The sequence below is a fragment of the Phycodurus eques genome, chromosome 14, assembly GCF_024500275.1.
Source record: "Phycodurus eques isolate BA_2022a chromosome 14, UOR_Pequ_1.1, whole genome shotgun sequence".
Lineage (NCBI taxonomy): Eukaryota > Metazoa > Chordata > Actinopteri > Syngnathiformes > Syngnathidae > Phycodurus > Phycodurus eques.
Window position 1 is genome coordinate 24323228 of NC_084538.1, and position 14955 is coordinate 24338182.

The window sequence follows — 14955 nt, forward strand, 5'->3', positions numbered from 1 at the left end:
CATACATTCAGAAAATCACTCTTTCCTAGTCATTCCCAAACCCTCTGCCTTGGCTCAATAAAGGCTGGGAGACACTGCCACAGTAATTAGCACACTATTGAACAGCAAGGAAAACCTTGTAAATTGTTAAAAATACAGTATATATATATATATATATATATATATATCCATTTTCAACACCGCTTATCCTGGTTAGGGTCGCGGGACGCTGGAGCCTATCCCAGCTGACTTCGGGCGAAAGGCGGACTACACCCTGAACTGGTCGCCAGTCAGTCGCCGAGCACATATAGACACGGACAACCATTCGCACTCCCATTCACACCGTCACTGAGTGGGAACTGAACCCACGCTGCCTGCACCAAAGTCAGGCGAGTGTACCACTACACCATCAGCCTACTACACCATTTTTATATATAATACGATAAAAATACGATAAAAATACATGTATAACCACCCCACCTAGTTTTCACAGCTGGGAAAAAAACTGCATCTTAAGATGCATTCTTTTCCCCGACAGAAAACATTCAATGGGGCATGTAATCGACTACGGTAAGTAAACGCTTTCAATACAGTTGAAAAGCCAGCATTTTGAGAAATGGTGTACAAATTGCCCTTGGGAAAATACATTTCACGAATGGCAATTTCACAACTTTACAACAGCGTGAAAGATGATATTACGGGAAATCAGAGTGGTCACATTTTCTCCACTGCAACAGATATATGATGATTTAGGGCGGTATTTACTCCTAAAATGATTTGATTACACTGGCTCACGGTTACTATATGTCGAACCAACCACCTATTTCTAAGGTTTGTCTTGCAATTAGGCTGTTATTTTATCAAATGCATATGGGCACATACAGTAAGTTTAAAAAAAAATCTGTTGGTTCCACATTTTGTTTCGCATTGAACGTAATATGTAAGCAACATAACACTTTACATACAGTATATTTATGAATCAAACCATTAATGCACTGTGCACGCGGGCGGAGAGGGGCGGTGAACGGGACAGATTTGGGATTGCCCATTCACAATCGTCTTTGTAACCCTAACCCTAACAGTGTTGGTGTTGGTTTGACTTTAATGTAATGCCACTTAATACATCGGGCATAAAGTGGACATTTGTATTTCGTAGACGTCTCCATGAAATAATGTCATGGAGGAACGATTGTCTTATTTCCCACAAACATTCGTGTCTCCTGCTGCCTCACTCCTCCGTCAATATCCTCGCTCCCGGATGGAATTTCTGGTGGGAGGAACTAGCATGGAAATAGAGGAGGGAGGAGCTTGGACCAAGGAAGTTCGAAATATAGAAATGAGATTCGCCATGTCTTTCTCAAATGTAAACTTCCAATGAGTGCACAGAAAATAGTCATACACATACTGTAAATACATTAAACTACGTTGAATGCCTGCTATAGCACACTGCTTTGATGCTCTTAACATTACTCATTACATTGCAACTGATGTTGATGTTTGTGTAACAGTTCCCTGATTTTTCTTGAAAGGACACTTTATGTTTTGAACGACAGCACAGATTTTTAGCTTATAAAATGTCAATACAATCCAAAGGCAGTGGTGAAGACTACTGTCAGTCAGGGAGCAAGGAGAGCTCGGTTTTTGCAAAAAGCTTGATTTATTTGCACTGTTGTGGAACTTCATTTTCTACGCAAACTCGTTCAAAGTTCAGTTCACTGTTCCAAAAAAATAACTACTTGTTCATTGTTCATAATTCATTTTATAAAATAATGTTCACCAGTCCAAAAATGACCTAGTTCAGAGTTCTTCTTTTTTTTTTTTTCAATATGCTGCTGACGTCGTCAGTCTCACAGTTCTGAGGACAAGGGGTTCAATCCCCGGCCCCGCCTGTGTGGAGTTTGCATGTTCCTCCCGTGCCTGCGTGGGTTTTCTCCGGGCACTCCGGTTTCCTTCCACATCCCAAAAACATGCATACGAGGTTAATTGAAGACTCTAAATTACCCATAAGTGTGAATGTGTGTGCAAATGGTTGTTTGTTTCTATGTGCCCTGCGATTGGCTGGCAACCAGTTCAGGGTGTACCCCGCCTCCTGCCCGATGATAGCTGGGATAGGCTCCAGCACTCCCGCGACCCTAGTGAAAAGAGGCGGCTCAGAAAATGGATGGATGGATGGATGTTGCTGACGGGCGATTGCCCTCAAAATACTGGCATTTCATTTCCCCATTGTTGCCACCCATTCAGTCCGCACTAGTTGCCAGCTGCAGCTTTTACCATACAACCATACAAGAAACATGAGGAAAAACTGTTTGAATGGTCTTTTTTTTTTTTTTAAATGAGGAATTAAAACAAAAACAGGACTTTTGCCCTTAATGTACGAACAGAAACACGCAACACAGTATGACGGGAACACTGGTGAAAGGACATTGATAACGCTGGCTGATTATATTAACAAAATATTTTATCTTATCTAGTCTTATGTTACAAAACAAAAGACATTCCATGTTATGACAGTGTGATCGTACAGTTTTTTAAACTAAAACATTCTGATTAAAATAATATTATTTATCTATATTCTCTCCCATTTACGGAGTGTCCCTGAATGCATGTAAACATGAATGGGGACCGCACCGAATCAGTTGCCAAATACGGCATTTAACCCCCGACATTTGAAGGCCTGTATAGAGTGTGTTCAGACAGGCTTTGTTCTGGAAGTTCCTAACAAAACCCGGCATTCTTGAATGAAAATGAACTTTCGTTCACAGACACCAGAATGAGCATGTTCTCAATAACGTTCATCAGGCAGAAACAAAGTTCAGTTCACGTTTGCCCAAAATATGAACTAGTTCATGAACTTTTGTACATTGAACTCATTCAGGCACAACACTGTTCACTGTGTTCTACTGCACACGAGGAAGTGAGGTCAGACGCCGCTCCAGATCAGCATCTGCTCCAGTCACGAGACGCTGTGTGCTTCCGAAAGACAAACTTAACGCTTTTTCCTCATCTACTTACATTGTTACATTTTACTTTTACCTTCGTTTTTTCTTTTTGAGAGTATTTTGAATGTTTGAGCATGGAGTAGCCCTGTTTTCGAGGCTACTAGCTTCAGCCGCACCACTGCTGGACACGACGAGTCTCTTTTGCTATCCCACGGAGTTCGCCTCCAAAACCCCGACCAAATAAATTAGAGTATGGACTCGTCCACCACTTGCACTCTTCTTCTGGAGAGGCTTTCCCTGCTAAAGGGAAGGGTCCGCCAATTAGAGCAGAACAGTTTGGTAACTGTAGATGTGGCAGGCACACCTGATAGTGCAGGTTTTAGTCGACTTACTAGCCCTGTTAGCAGTAGCCCCAAATCACTAGCTAACCGCAGCGAGCCTGTTCAGACGCATAACAGATTAACTTCTTTAGCTAGTCCCATTCGGACTCAAGTCTACTGGCTTCCGCACATTAGTCATAGGTGGCTCCATCACTTGTAACATCAAGCTTAAAAACACAGCCACTGCAATGTGTATTCCTGCGGCCAGAGCACCCGACATTGAAGCTAATCTTAGGGAGCTGATTCACATTAGGGCCTAAACTGCGTGGGGCTAACAACACTAGCTACTTGGATATCAGAATCAGCATCTGCTTTGTTGGCCATGTATGTTACAAGACACACAAGAAATTTGTCTCCGGCAGTTGGAGCCACTCTAGTATGACAACCAACCGCCACTACGACAAAATATACATTTAGGACATGAAAAAACACGAGTGTGGAGTCACTGAGCAATGAAAGTGTTCTACTAGTGTGGTGATACTGATATAATGGCAGTGTTGCCAATGATGCAGTCCTCAAGCAATTTAGAGCAGTTTAAAGTGACTAATAGTGCAATGATCTGGTACAGTGACGATTGTGCAAATGGTGCAGAGTTCTCCACCACATGAGTGGCCAGTAGTAATCAACAACAGAATTCAAATAGTGCAGCGTGATAAAACAGCAACATGTTGCAGTAAAACTGTAAGTTAACTATTATAAAAAATTAATGCCAAGGGGGAAGAAGCTGTTGGAATGTCTTCTGGTTTTAGTTTGCAGTCTTCGATAGTGCCCACCTGAGCGAAAGAGCTGGTATAGGTGGTGACCAGGGTGTGGTGGGTCCAAGAGGATTTTGCGGCCCTTGTTTTAGTCCTGGCAGCGTGCAAGTCCTCAATAGTGGGTAGATTGGTATCGATAACCTTTTCGGCAGTCTTGACTGTCCGTTGCAGTCTGATTTTGTCCATCTATGTCGAAGCACCAAACCAGACCGTGATCGATGAACACAGAACCGATTAAATGACCGCTGTGTAGAACTGCCTCAACAGCTCCTGTGGCAGGCCGTGCTTCCTCAGAAGCCCAAGGAAGAAGATCCTCTGCTCGGCCTTTGTAAGGATAGACTTGATGTTGTTCTCCCACTTCAGGTCCTGAGAAAATGTAATTCCCAGGAACGTGAATAGTGATATAGTGATAAATGTCAGCTCCAATGAGAAAAGGATGAGGCAATTGGAGATTACAAAGAGTAACATATAGTGGGTATGGAAAGTTTTCAGACCCCTTAAATGTTTCACTCTTTGTTATATTGCAGCCATTTGTTAAAATCATCACACAGCACCCCATGACACTCATATATTTAACTCGGGTGCTGTCCATTTCTTCTGATCATCCTTAAAATGGCTCTACACCTACATTGAAGTCCAACTGTGTTTGATTGTACTGATTGGACTTTATTAGGAAAGCCACACACCTGTCTATATAAGACCTTACAGCTCACAGTGCATTTGAATGAAAATCATGAGGTCAAAGGAATTGCCTGAAGAGCTCAGAGACAGAATTGTGGCAAGGCACAGATCTGGCAAAGGCTACAAAAAAAATTATGCTGCACTTAAGGTTCCTAAGAGCACAGTGGCCTCTATAATTCTTAAATGGAAGACATTTGGGACAATCAGAACCCTTCCTAGAGCTGGCCGTCCGGCCAAACTGAGCAATTGGGGGAGAAGAGCCTTGGTGAGCGAGGTAAAGAAGAACCCAAAGATCACTGTGGCTGAGCTCCAGAGATGCAGTCGGGAGACGGGAGAAAGTTCTAGAAAGTCAACCATCACTGTAGCACTCCACCAGTCGGGGCTTTATGGCAGAGGGGCCCGACGAAAGCCTCTCCTCAGTGCAAGACACATGAAAGCCCGCATGAAGTTTGCTAAAAAACACTTGAAGGACTCCAAGATGGTGAGAAATAAGATTCTCGGGTCTGATGAGACCAAGATAGAAATTGTTAGCCTTAATTCTAAGTGGCATGTGTGGAGAAAACCAGGCACTGCTCATCACCTGTCCAATACAGTCCCAACAGTGAAGCATGGTGGTGGCAGCATCATGCTGTGGGGATGTTTTTCAACTGCAGGGACAGAAAGACTGGTTGCAATCGAAGAAAAGATGATGAAGATTGTCTGCGTGAGGCAATGATGAGAGATTTAGCTGATTATTCTCGCTTAACCGGTGGCTGGCTGGTTTCTGTAGTGAACAGGGATTGCAGTTTGTAGATAATTGGCCTTGGTTCTGGAGGACTCCAAGCTTGATGAGGGCAGACGCCCCTCACCCTAACGGGGTAGATGCCATCAAGCTTTCTAGAAACATAGATTACTGTTTGAGCTTTCCATGATAATTCACACGAGAGCAGACCGGGACACAGGTGAGTTGTGAGCCTGTTAGAAAGTGTGTGGAGTCTTTAAGGATAAGGCTAACTAATGCTGGAGTCTAACAACACACATAGTCCTATATATAGATGAGAGCGACATACTACACATTCTGATCCGCTGCTCACGAATGCATTGCAGCCTGTCATGCCTTCTTCTGAGGTAGTACTGTGTGATGAGTTTAAGCACTCTTCTCCGGTTTGTTGTACCGATGACAAGTCGAGAAATAATAACCAGATTCCTGCAGTATTAATCTCTCACCGCGCCCGCAGCAACTCCAAATATATTATGGGCTCTAGATGATGCAATCTTGTTAAGATTACTATTATGAATATTCTGGGGGCAAATACTACAGATCAGCCCACTTTAATGAAAATCGGTCTTATGACTATTAATGCAGCCCTATGGGGGGCACAAGTCAGTGCAAACTGTAGGCCGGTCCAAAGCCCGGATAAATGCAGAGGGTTGCGTCAGGAAGGGCATCCGCTTTATGGCAGAGGGGCCGTCAACCTGCGGGGCCCCGTTGGAAATTCAGCTACTGTGGGTCGAAGTCAAAGAAGAAGAGGTGGAAAGCGGGTTCTTCGGCAGAAAGAGAAGAGGAAAACACAGAGCCTAGAACTGAATGTGGGGACTTTGAATGTTGGGACTATGACAGGAAAATCTCAGGAGTTGGTTGAAATGATGATTAGGAGAAAGGTTGATATATTGTGTGTCCAGGAGACCAGGTGGAAAGGCAGTAAGGCTAGAAGTTTAGGGGCAGGGTTTAAATTATTTTACCATGGTGTAGATGGGAAGAGAAATGGAGTCGGGGTTATTTTAAAAGAAGAGTTGGCTAAGAATGTCTTGGAGGTGAAAAGAGTATCAGATCGAGTGATGAGGCTGAAATTTGAAATTGAGGGTGTTATGTGTAATGTGATTAGCGGCTATGCCCCAGAGGTAGGATGTGACCTAGAGGTGAAAGAGAAATTCTGGAAGGAGCTAGATGATGTAGTTCTGAGCATCCCAGACAGAGAGAGAGTCGTAATTGGTGCAGATTGTAATGGACATGTTGGTGAAGGTAATAGGGGTGATGAAGAAGTGATGGGCCCAGGGCGGCAAAACAGACAGCGTGCTTGCTCGACCCTCTTCCTAGGAAATTTGTAAAAGAGCTGTTTTTAATCCTAGGACTTTCATTCTTAAATATTATAAATGTATCACTCCCCTCCGGCGCTGTACCTGCAGCTTTCAAGACAGCCATTATTCGAGCCCTACTCAAAAGACCCAACCTCGACCCTGAGAGTCTTTGCAATTATAGGCCGGTGTCATATCTCCCATTGATTTCAAAAATTCTTGAAAATATTGTAGTACATTTTAATGATCACAGGGCCTTTAGCAATCTATTTGAACTTCTTCAGTCCGGATTCAGGGCGGAGAACTCTACTGATACGGCCCTTGCAAAAGTGTTGAATTAACGTTTTAGTTCTGGATCACAACACCTCATCAATACTATTATTACTCGACTTCAGCGCTGCCTTTGATACCATTGATCACAATAAACTACTAGATCTCCTCGTAACATGTGTCGGTATTACAGGCCCAGCAATTTCATGGTAATGTGAGCTCTGAGTATTATAATGTCACTTGCGGAGTCCCGCATAGATCGGTACTCAGCCTTCTTTTTTTCAGTATTTATTTGCTGCCGCTTGGCGATATCAAATGCAAATATAAGATTAGGTTTCACTGTTATGCCGAAGATACTCAGCTATACATGCCATTACAACTAACTAGCCCACGCGATCACTCTAATTTAGATTCGTGTCTTGCTGAGATTGAACAGTAGATGTCCTGTAACTTTTTGCTCCTTAACTATGGGCTGATGTGCCAGCGGGATTGAATTTGAATAATTTATATTTGAAGTTGAATTGCTAAACTTGAATAATTGCATTAAAAAACTGAATTTGAAAAACCCAATTTTAATTTGTTTAATTTGAAACATAGCATTTAAAAACTGAATCTGAATTGCATATTTTGAAATTGAATTTATTAGTTTGGAGCTTCAGTCCAATAAACTAAGATTATTGAAAATTCTAATTCTGTATTTTGCCATTCAGTTTGATAATTTCAGATTCAAATTCAATTTCAAATTAGCTCTGACAGACATTCGGGTACTGTAGGAATAGCAATCGATCGGCAATACACAGATCTCCTACTCAGTCAATCAGTGGCTTCGTTTTTGAGCATGTGACATAGGGACTCTCCGGAATCAAATCTTCTAACCAGCTACAGTATTTTAACCTTTATACCACCTTTTCTTAACCTTTGTGGAATGCAGCATATGGTCAGAAAGTGATACAAAGGTGCTTCCTTTCAAACATAGGAAAGGACAGTGTATTGTAGAACCATACCCACCCCCCCCATATCCCCCCCCATATCCACCCCCCCCCTCCCCCCACATAAAGCCCTCCAGGCATTGAACTCCATGCCCTAGGCTTTACTGACCTCTAGGGGTAGAAACAGCACACAGCACATATCGATACAGAGCACTGTTTCAAAATGAGTTTAGCGGCTTTACATGAATGAACTGTAGGCCAGCCCTTATGCACCCTTGTCCATTTTTTGGAGATTTTTTGGGACTTTGATATGTTATTAATCAAAGACGAATCAGTTAAAACCAAAGCTTAGAGGGCTGCAATTTGGCCACTTTGAACAAGTTAAACTTTAAGATGGCACCATTTCTAAAAATTTGACCAAAAAATGTCAAAAACGTGGACAAGGGTGCATAAGGGCTGGACTACATTTAATTGATATCAACCCGCTAAATGCATTTTAGATATTGCTGCCAGGAGTTGACTGAACTGTGTCTCTGTTCTTTTTAGCTTTCAGCTACAGAGGATAGCTGTCATCGCCACCCTCTGTTCACAGAAATGCTCCAGTGCCCTTGGAGAGCCACCTTATGTCATTATGCAACACAAGTTCCTGATGCTCAGCAGACATCTCTAACAATAGCTGGTGAAATAAACAATGTTAGCGGCTTGATGTTGAGTGAGTAAATTTAATTGTAGCCGTCACACTGTCCATTGTTAAGATGATCGCTAAGTTTTGGGTACTATATAGTCTGAAGCGCGATACAGTGCAGGGTTGTTATCTGAGGCGAAACAGCGGACCAACATGCAAACTGAACCACTTCGTTTTCCAGCCATGAATGGAGCCCCATCCTTATCAAGCATGCTCACGCACTTCATGTCCAGATCATTGTCTTCAAAAAAATTATGATATGTTTTCAAACAGTTTCCCACTTGTTGTGTGCCAATCTAATGGCAATAAGCCCAGCGGTTGCTCTTTGAAACAGAAACAAGAACAAAAGCCAACAAACCAAAGCAGACACACATACAAAGCTGGGCTGTCAAGCATTGCAAGTCTATATCATTGTGGTAAAATTTCGTTTGTAAGAAGCAGTCAGAGTTTAGTCACCCTCTATTGAGATCCCTTGAGAATGTTTGTCCGAAACTGTCATGAGCTGTGTGGACTTTTGCATTGTTTTGACTAGATTTAGGTTTGTTTCATGTTATGTCGTGTTTTCCTGTGTCCCATGTTCATTTCTCATCTGCTCATTTGGTTTTCACGTACAGAAGCCTTCATTACGTCATGTTTTCCCCATTCAGTAGTCTTAAGTGGTGAGTGTTTTGTTTCTCCCGTGTTTCTTTGTTATTTTGTTTAATGATTTTTGGACTTGTGCCCTGCGACTGACTGGCGACCAATTCAGGGTGTCGTCCGCCTTTCGCCCGAAGTCAGCTGGAATAGACTCTAACGCCCCGTGATCCTAACCAGGATGAGCGGTGTTGGAAATGGATCGATAGATGGCTTTTTGGACTTTCAATTCAGTATTTTTTATCATACTTTTGATTTGCCTTTTTTCTAACAAATCTTTTTGAGTACATCCTGCACTCCTGCCTTGCCGCCCTGCTTCCCTGCACTTGGGTCCCCCGCTTTTGCCTCCACACCAGTACCACGAAAACCCTCATCTGTGACAGAATGACCTGAACAAAGAAGGAACCAACGGGAAACACCCTCAGGTAACCGTCAGCCTGTAACGCCCGATTGTTCTCCTCTCTCTGCTCACCGGTGTTCTCTAGTCAACCTAGTCTATCACGTGATAAGTTTTCATTTTGCCCTACCATTTTAACATCTCACATTTTTATAGACTCTGACTTTTCTGATTTTGAAGATTACGTCCTTGATTTACATACCATCCTTTCTGACCCATGTTTTGATTTCTTCGTTTCTGTCCCTTTTCTAGGTTCAGTCAGTTTTTTTTTTAGGAATTTTCCCTTTTCTTATCCCTGTGTGTCCACACCTGTCTTTTCCTTCTGACCTTTACTTGGGCACCTGTTAGGCTATCTGCACTATACCTTCGCGTGGTGGCCAACATAGAAGCCCAAGTAAAGGTTAATTTTCGTCATCACGTCTTTCTGCACCATTTTCCAAGTCACGTCGTTCCGCACCTCGTTTCAGGTGATTGTCAAGTCCTTCCATGCCTCTGTCCAAGTCACGTCATACTGAACCTGTCCCCAAGTCATCTCGCTCCCTTTCAGTTTCTCCATGTCCTCTTGTACCACTCATTACCACTATTTCACCTTCCCTAGTCCCTGCACACTCTGCCCCTCTTGTTTCTGTTGCTCCCCAACCTCTATGCCGCTGCGCCAGTCACCTGTCCACGTCACAATTGGACGGCCTGGACTGCCGCTCCAGTCGTCTGTCTCTCTGATGATGCATGTACTGCGGCAGGCACCCGATCCTGCTCTGGCAGCGCATGTCTTGCCAGCCAACCCTGCTCCGATAACACATGTCCTCCGGCCACCACTGGACCCTGCTCTGGGAGCGCAATGCGCACCATATGGTCCTGCATCACAGCTGTCCACCTGAACATCCTAGGAAATGTGATTAGTTTCCTGGCCAACCTACGGAGCAGTACAGCTGAACAACTCATCTTTGGCATCCCGGACGTCCACCAGACTAGACCACATGGTCAAGACTTGTATCCCCCAGCATGCCCCCTTCCACCCACCTCGTTGTGGACAGTTTTTGTTTTGCTTTTTGGGACATATGGATTCTGTCCCTTTATGGGGGGATTATGTCATGATCTGTTTTTGTGTGGACTTTTGTGTTATGTCTTGTTTTCCTGTGTCTCATGTTCATGTCTTGTCTAGTCATTTGGTTTTGATCTGCACCTATTCTCATCCACCCTGTTCCTTGTGTCAACCAATCAGCTCCCTCCAGCCACCAGGTGTGCCTCGTTGTCTCGTCATTTTGTTTGTATTTAGTTCCTTGTTTTTTTTCCAGTCAGTTTTGGGACATTGTTGCTGTCATATAGTATGTCACGTAGCCCTCACCATGTTTTGTTTCTCCCTTGTTTCTATGTTACTCTGCAGGATTTTTGGACTTTTAATTCAATATATTTTTTGATGACGCTGTATTACTTTATATTGTATTTATTATTGAATTTTATTTTATTTTTTAACCTTTTTTTCAAATAAATCGTTTTGGGTACATCCTGCACTCCTGTCATCCACATACCAACAGCACGAAAACCCTTTGAGACAGAAACACTTGTTTTTCTGAATGGTGTCCTTGGATATTATAATATTTCAGCACTGCAACACATTCGTTGCAGAGCCAATGCATTGGCTGGGTGTGTGGACTTGGGGTAAAATGAATGTATAGTTGGTAGTCTACTCAGGACTCGACCGATGATTTTCCTTGATTATTTTTCATTTGAGGGGAGAAAAGAAGAAAAAAAGCAATTTTCACCTGTACAGAAGTGCTAATATTAACTTGTCAAATGCGCCTCCACAGCATTGTGGGTTAGTTGCAAGGTTACAATAAGTGTATTGTAACCTGTAATTCAATGTGTGTAATACGTTTTGGAAGAAATTGACAGTATTAGTATAAGATGTGTTTTTCTCACCAGACCCAAACCCTAATCACTCAGCAGTTGCTATCAGGCCTCTCAAGGGTTGCTTTTGGTCTGCATGTGGCCCATGGGCCGCTAATTGAATGGGGTTGGTCCACAGTATACTGTATGTGCCATCCTGGACTGGATGGGTAGATGTATGGAAAACAATACTGGTCTTTTCATAGTAATCTTAGTTGGAATGTGTACTTTTATTCCTCGAATTCTGTTGACGAAGGTACCTCCAGACCACAGTTGAACTCTTGGAGAGCAGACATATATGATTGCGCCATCATCATCATTTCCATTGCACCCTGCTAGTCAACTGCACCAGAATCTTATTAGGTTTCATGAAAAAAAAACAACAACAGCAGAGCACTGGGATCTGATAAAGTCTTAGCAGAACAGTGGACTATGAAAACCACATGGCCATGGTTTTGCATGGGACAAGAGTCCATCAGATCATATGTTATGATAAAACATGAAGTTATGCAGAGCCTCTGGGAGAAGTCCTTGGCAGGACTACATTTTGTAGTTTAGAATTTTTGTTAATTGTGTCTGTGCAGATTGCCAGTCAGCCAGGTCATGGTAATCCTGGAAATCAGATTCAGTTAATTGAACACATACAGAGGTGCCAGACAATCACTTCATATGTCAAACAATCATCCTCTGTAGCCTTGATGATCTGTGTCCATATTAGCTCTTTCACAGCAGTTATTTTTGCAACAGTAATACTGAGCAAAAATGTATTCAACAACCTATGAGGTTGCTCTTCTGAACATGACAAAAACGTGTGATCATAGTTTGACACTAATATTTTAATTCACATTGATGAAAGTCATAATTATGCTTTAATTTAAGAGCTTTATATTTCGTATTTCCTCCCAGGCACATCTGATCCCGGAGGAAGGGGTGCCATAAGGTGAAGAAAAGTAATGATAATTGAAGGGCACATGAGTGACAGGAACCCTTGAAAATGCCGTTGTATTTTCAATTTGTGCCGTTGCTGATGTGGAGCCCAAATTTTTTTCACAGGGCCCAAAATCCTTGGCGGCATCTATGTCCTTCCAAATCACACACATTGTTTTTGGAGTTGAGAAGAGTGGATCAATGGCATATGAAAAGAAATAGGTTGCCAAAGTTGGTTTTACAATTAAAATAACACTCAAAATTGTCTATTTTGGCCTTTGTCTATTTGAAAATGTATCAAAAAAAAGTGGAACCACCTCATTACCCAATTATTGGATTTTTTATTTATTTCAGTATTTATGTCATAATACTGTTTTATAGTTTATTTTGAAGTACCAATTTGGCTTACCCAATCATAAATAGGCACCAAGGGTTTGTGGTGAAAAGTGCGTTGCTGGGGTTGGAACAGACGTATGTACTCTCTGTTCTGTCTTTTTGCTGTCCACTTTTGTAAAGCGGCCTTGGGCTAGATTATTATTATTATTATTTTATTATTATTATTATTATTATTATTATCATCCATCCATTTTCTGTACCGCATATCCTCACGCGGGTCACGGGCATGCTGGAGCCCATCCCAGCTATCTTCGGGTGCACCCTGAACTGGTCGCCAGCCAATCGCAGGGCACATAGAAACAAACAGCCTTTCACCCTCACATTCACACCTACGGGCAATTTAGAGTCTTCAATCAACCTACCACGCAGGTTTTTGGGATGTGGGAGGAAACCAGAGTACCCGGAGAAAACCTACGCAGGCATGGGGAGAACATGCAAACTCCACAGAGGTGAGGCTGGATTTGAACCCCCAACCTCAGAACTGTGAGGCAGATGTGGTAACCAGTCGCTCACCGTGCTGCCTATTATTATTATTATTATTATATCCATCCATTTTCTGTATCGCTTATCCTCACTAGGGTCGTGGGCGAGCTGGAGCTATCTTCTATCAGCTATCTTTGGGTGACCAAAGTACTGGCGACCAGTACACCCTAAACTGGTTACCAGCCAATCGCAGGGCACACATAAACAAACAACCATTCATACCCACATACACACCTATTATTATTATTATTACATATGGAATATTTTTCATCAACGGTAACCATGATACTATTTATACGTGATTTTTCTTTTACCTGTCTAACGTTTACAGCATCTGCCACAGTGGTGACTGGCCTGGCTTGAAGAGTATTATCAGGGGAATAGTTTTGCATATATTACGGGGTTAAGTGCAAAGCAATCTGCTTTATCCAAACACAGAAATCTAAACAGAGGAAGACTGATGAGTAACCCTTTCAACCAGGGCCCCCATAACCAACCTCATTCCACCCAAATCTCCCTGATTCCTGACTTTTCTACCAGCCCATCACACACACACTGTACACACTGATTGGCTATGATTGGTTGCATAAAACGAAAAACTTTTTTTTTTTTAATTACATATAGTAATGCTTGGGCTAGTGCCCTGGCTGCTGATACCAGAACTTCAATGGTTATGCAGCTATTCTAAATCTAAACCCTGCAAAGTCACATCGATGAAAAAAAAACACACGCAAAATAAGGCACTGTATATCAAAATTACTCTAGGGAAATTGAAAAATGCAGTGAGCGTATCTGGTTTCAATGTTTACTGGTTTTTTTATTGTTAGTTCATGCTTGCATTTTCCACCTTGGGAGGTACAGACTCAAAGGTTACTGAAGGTTCAGGAGTTTCGCAATGTCATAAGCGGCATTGTAGATAAAGAGAACAGAGAACGGCCAAAGCAGCATTTAAGCAATTTTGACAAAAAAATCACCGACTAAAGTTATATTTTTTGATGATTTTGACAACTAACTACACTGATAAACTCCTAAAAGACACACATTTCAATGGAAATTGACAGTATAGGTAGGGTACGTTATTTATAGCTCGAGGTACATTTACTTGAATCACTTTTTGGAAAAAATTAACTTGTCAGAGTAGTTTCAATACAATGTTCTTTTTCCTCACGTATTTTTATTAAGAAGCAGCACTACTCTTACTCCATTACATACAGCTTCATCGCAGTCACTACTTTTTAATGCATCATCATAGTGTGGACCCAGGCCTCAAACAATAACTAAGGTTCATCTGTGACAGAACCAAAAACCAGTAATGAACTTCCACAACCTAATCATAAGTGGTAAATGAAGAAGGAGGTCATTACACAAAACATTAACATACCAAGACATGTAGCCTCGCTACAAAGAAGAAGGGAAATGTGGAGCGGCATTTTCAGGCTGTTCATACAAACTACGACACTGACGTACATCCAAAAAGCAAGCTGATAATGATAAAGGTGAAGGAGTTCAAATCAGATTTGTGCGGACAGCAGTCTTTTTTTTTCACAACTTCAAAAGCA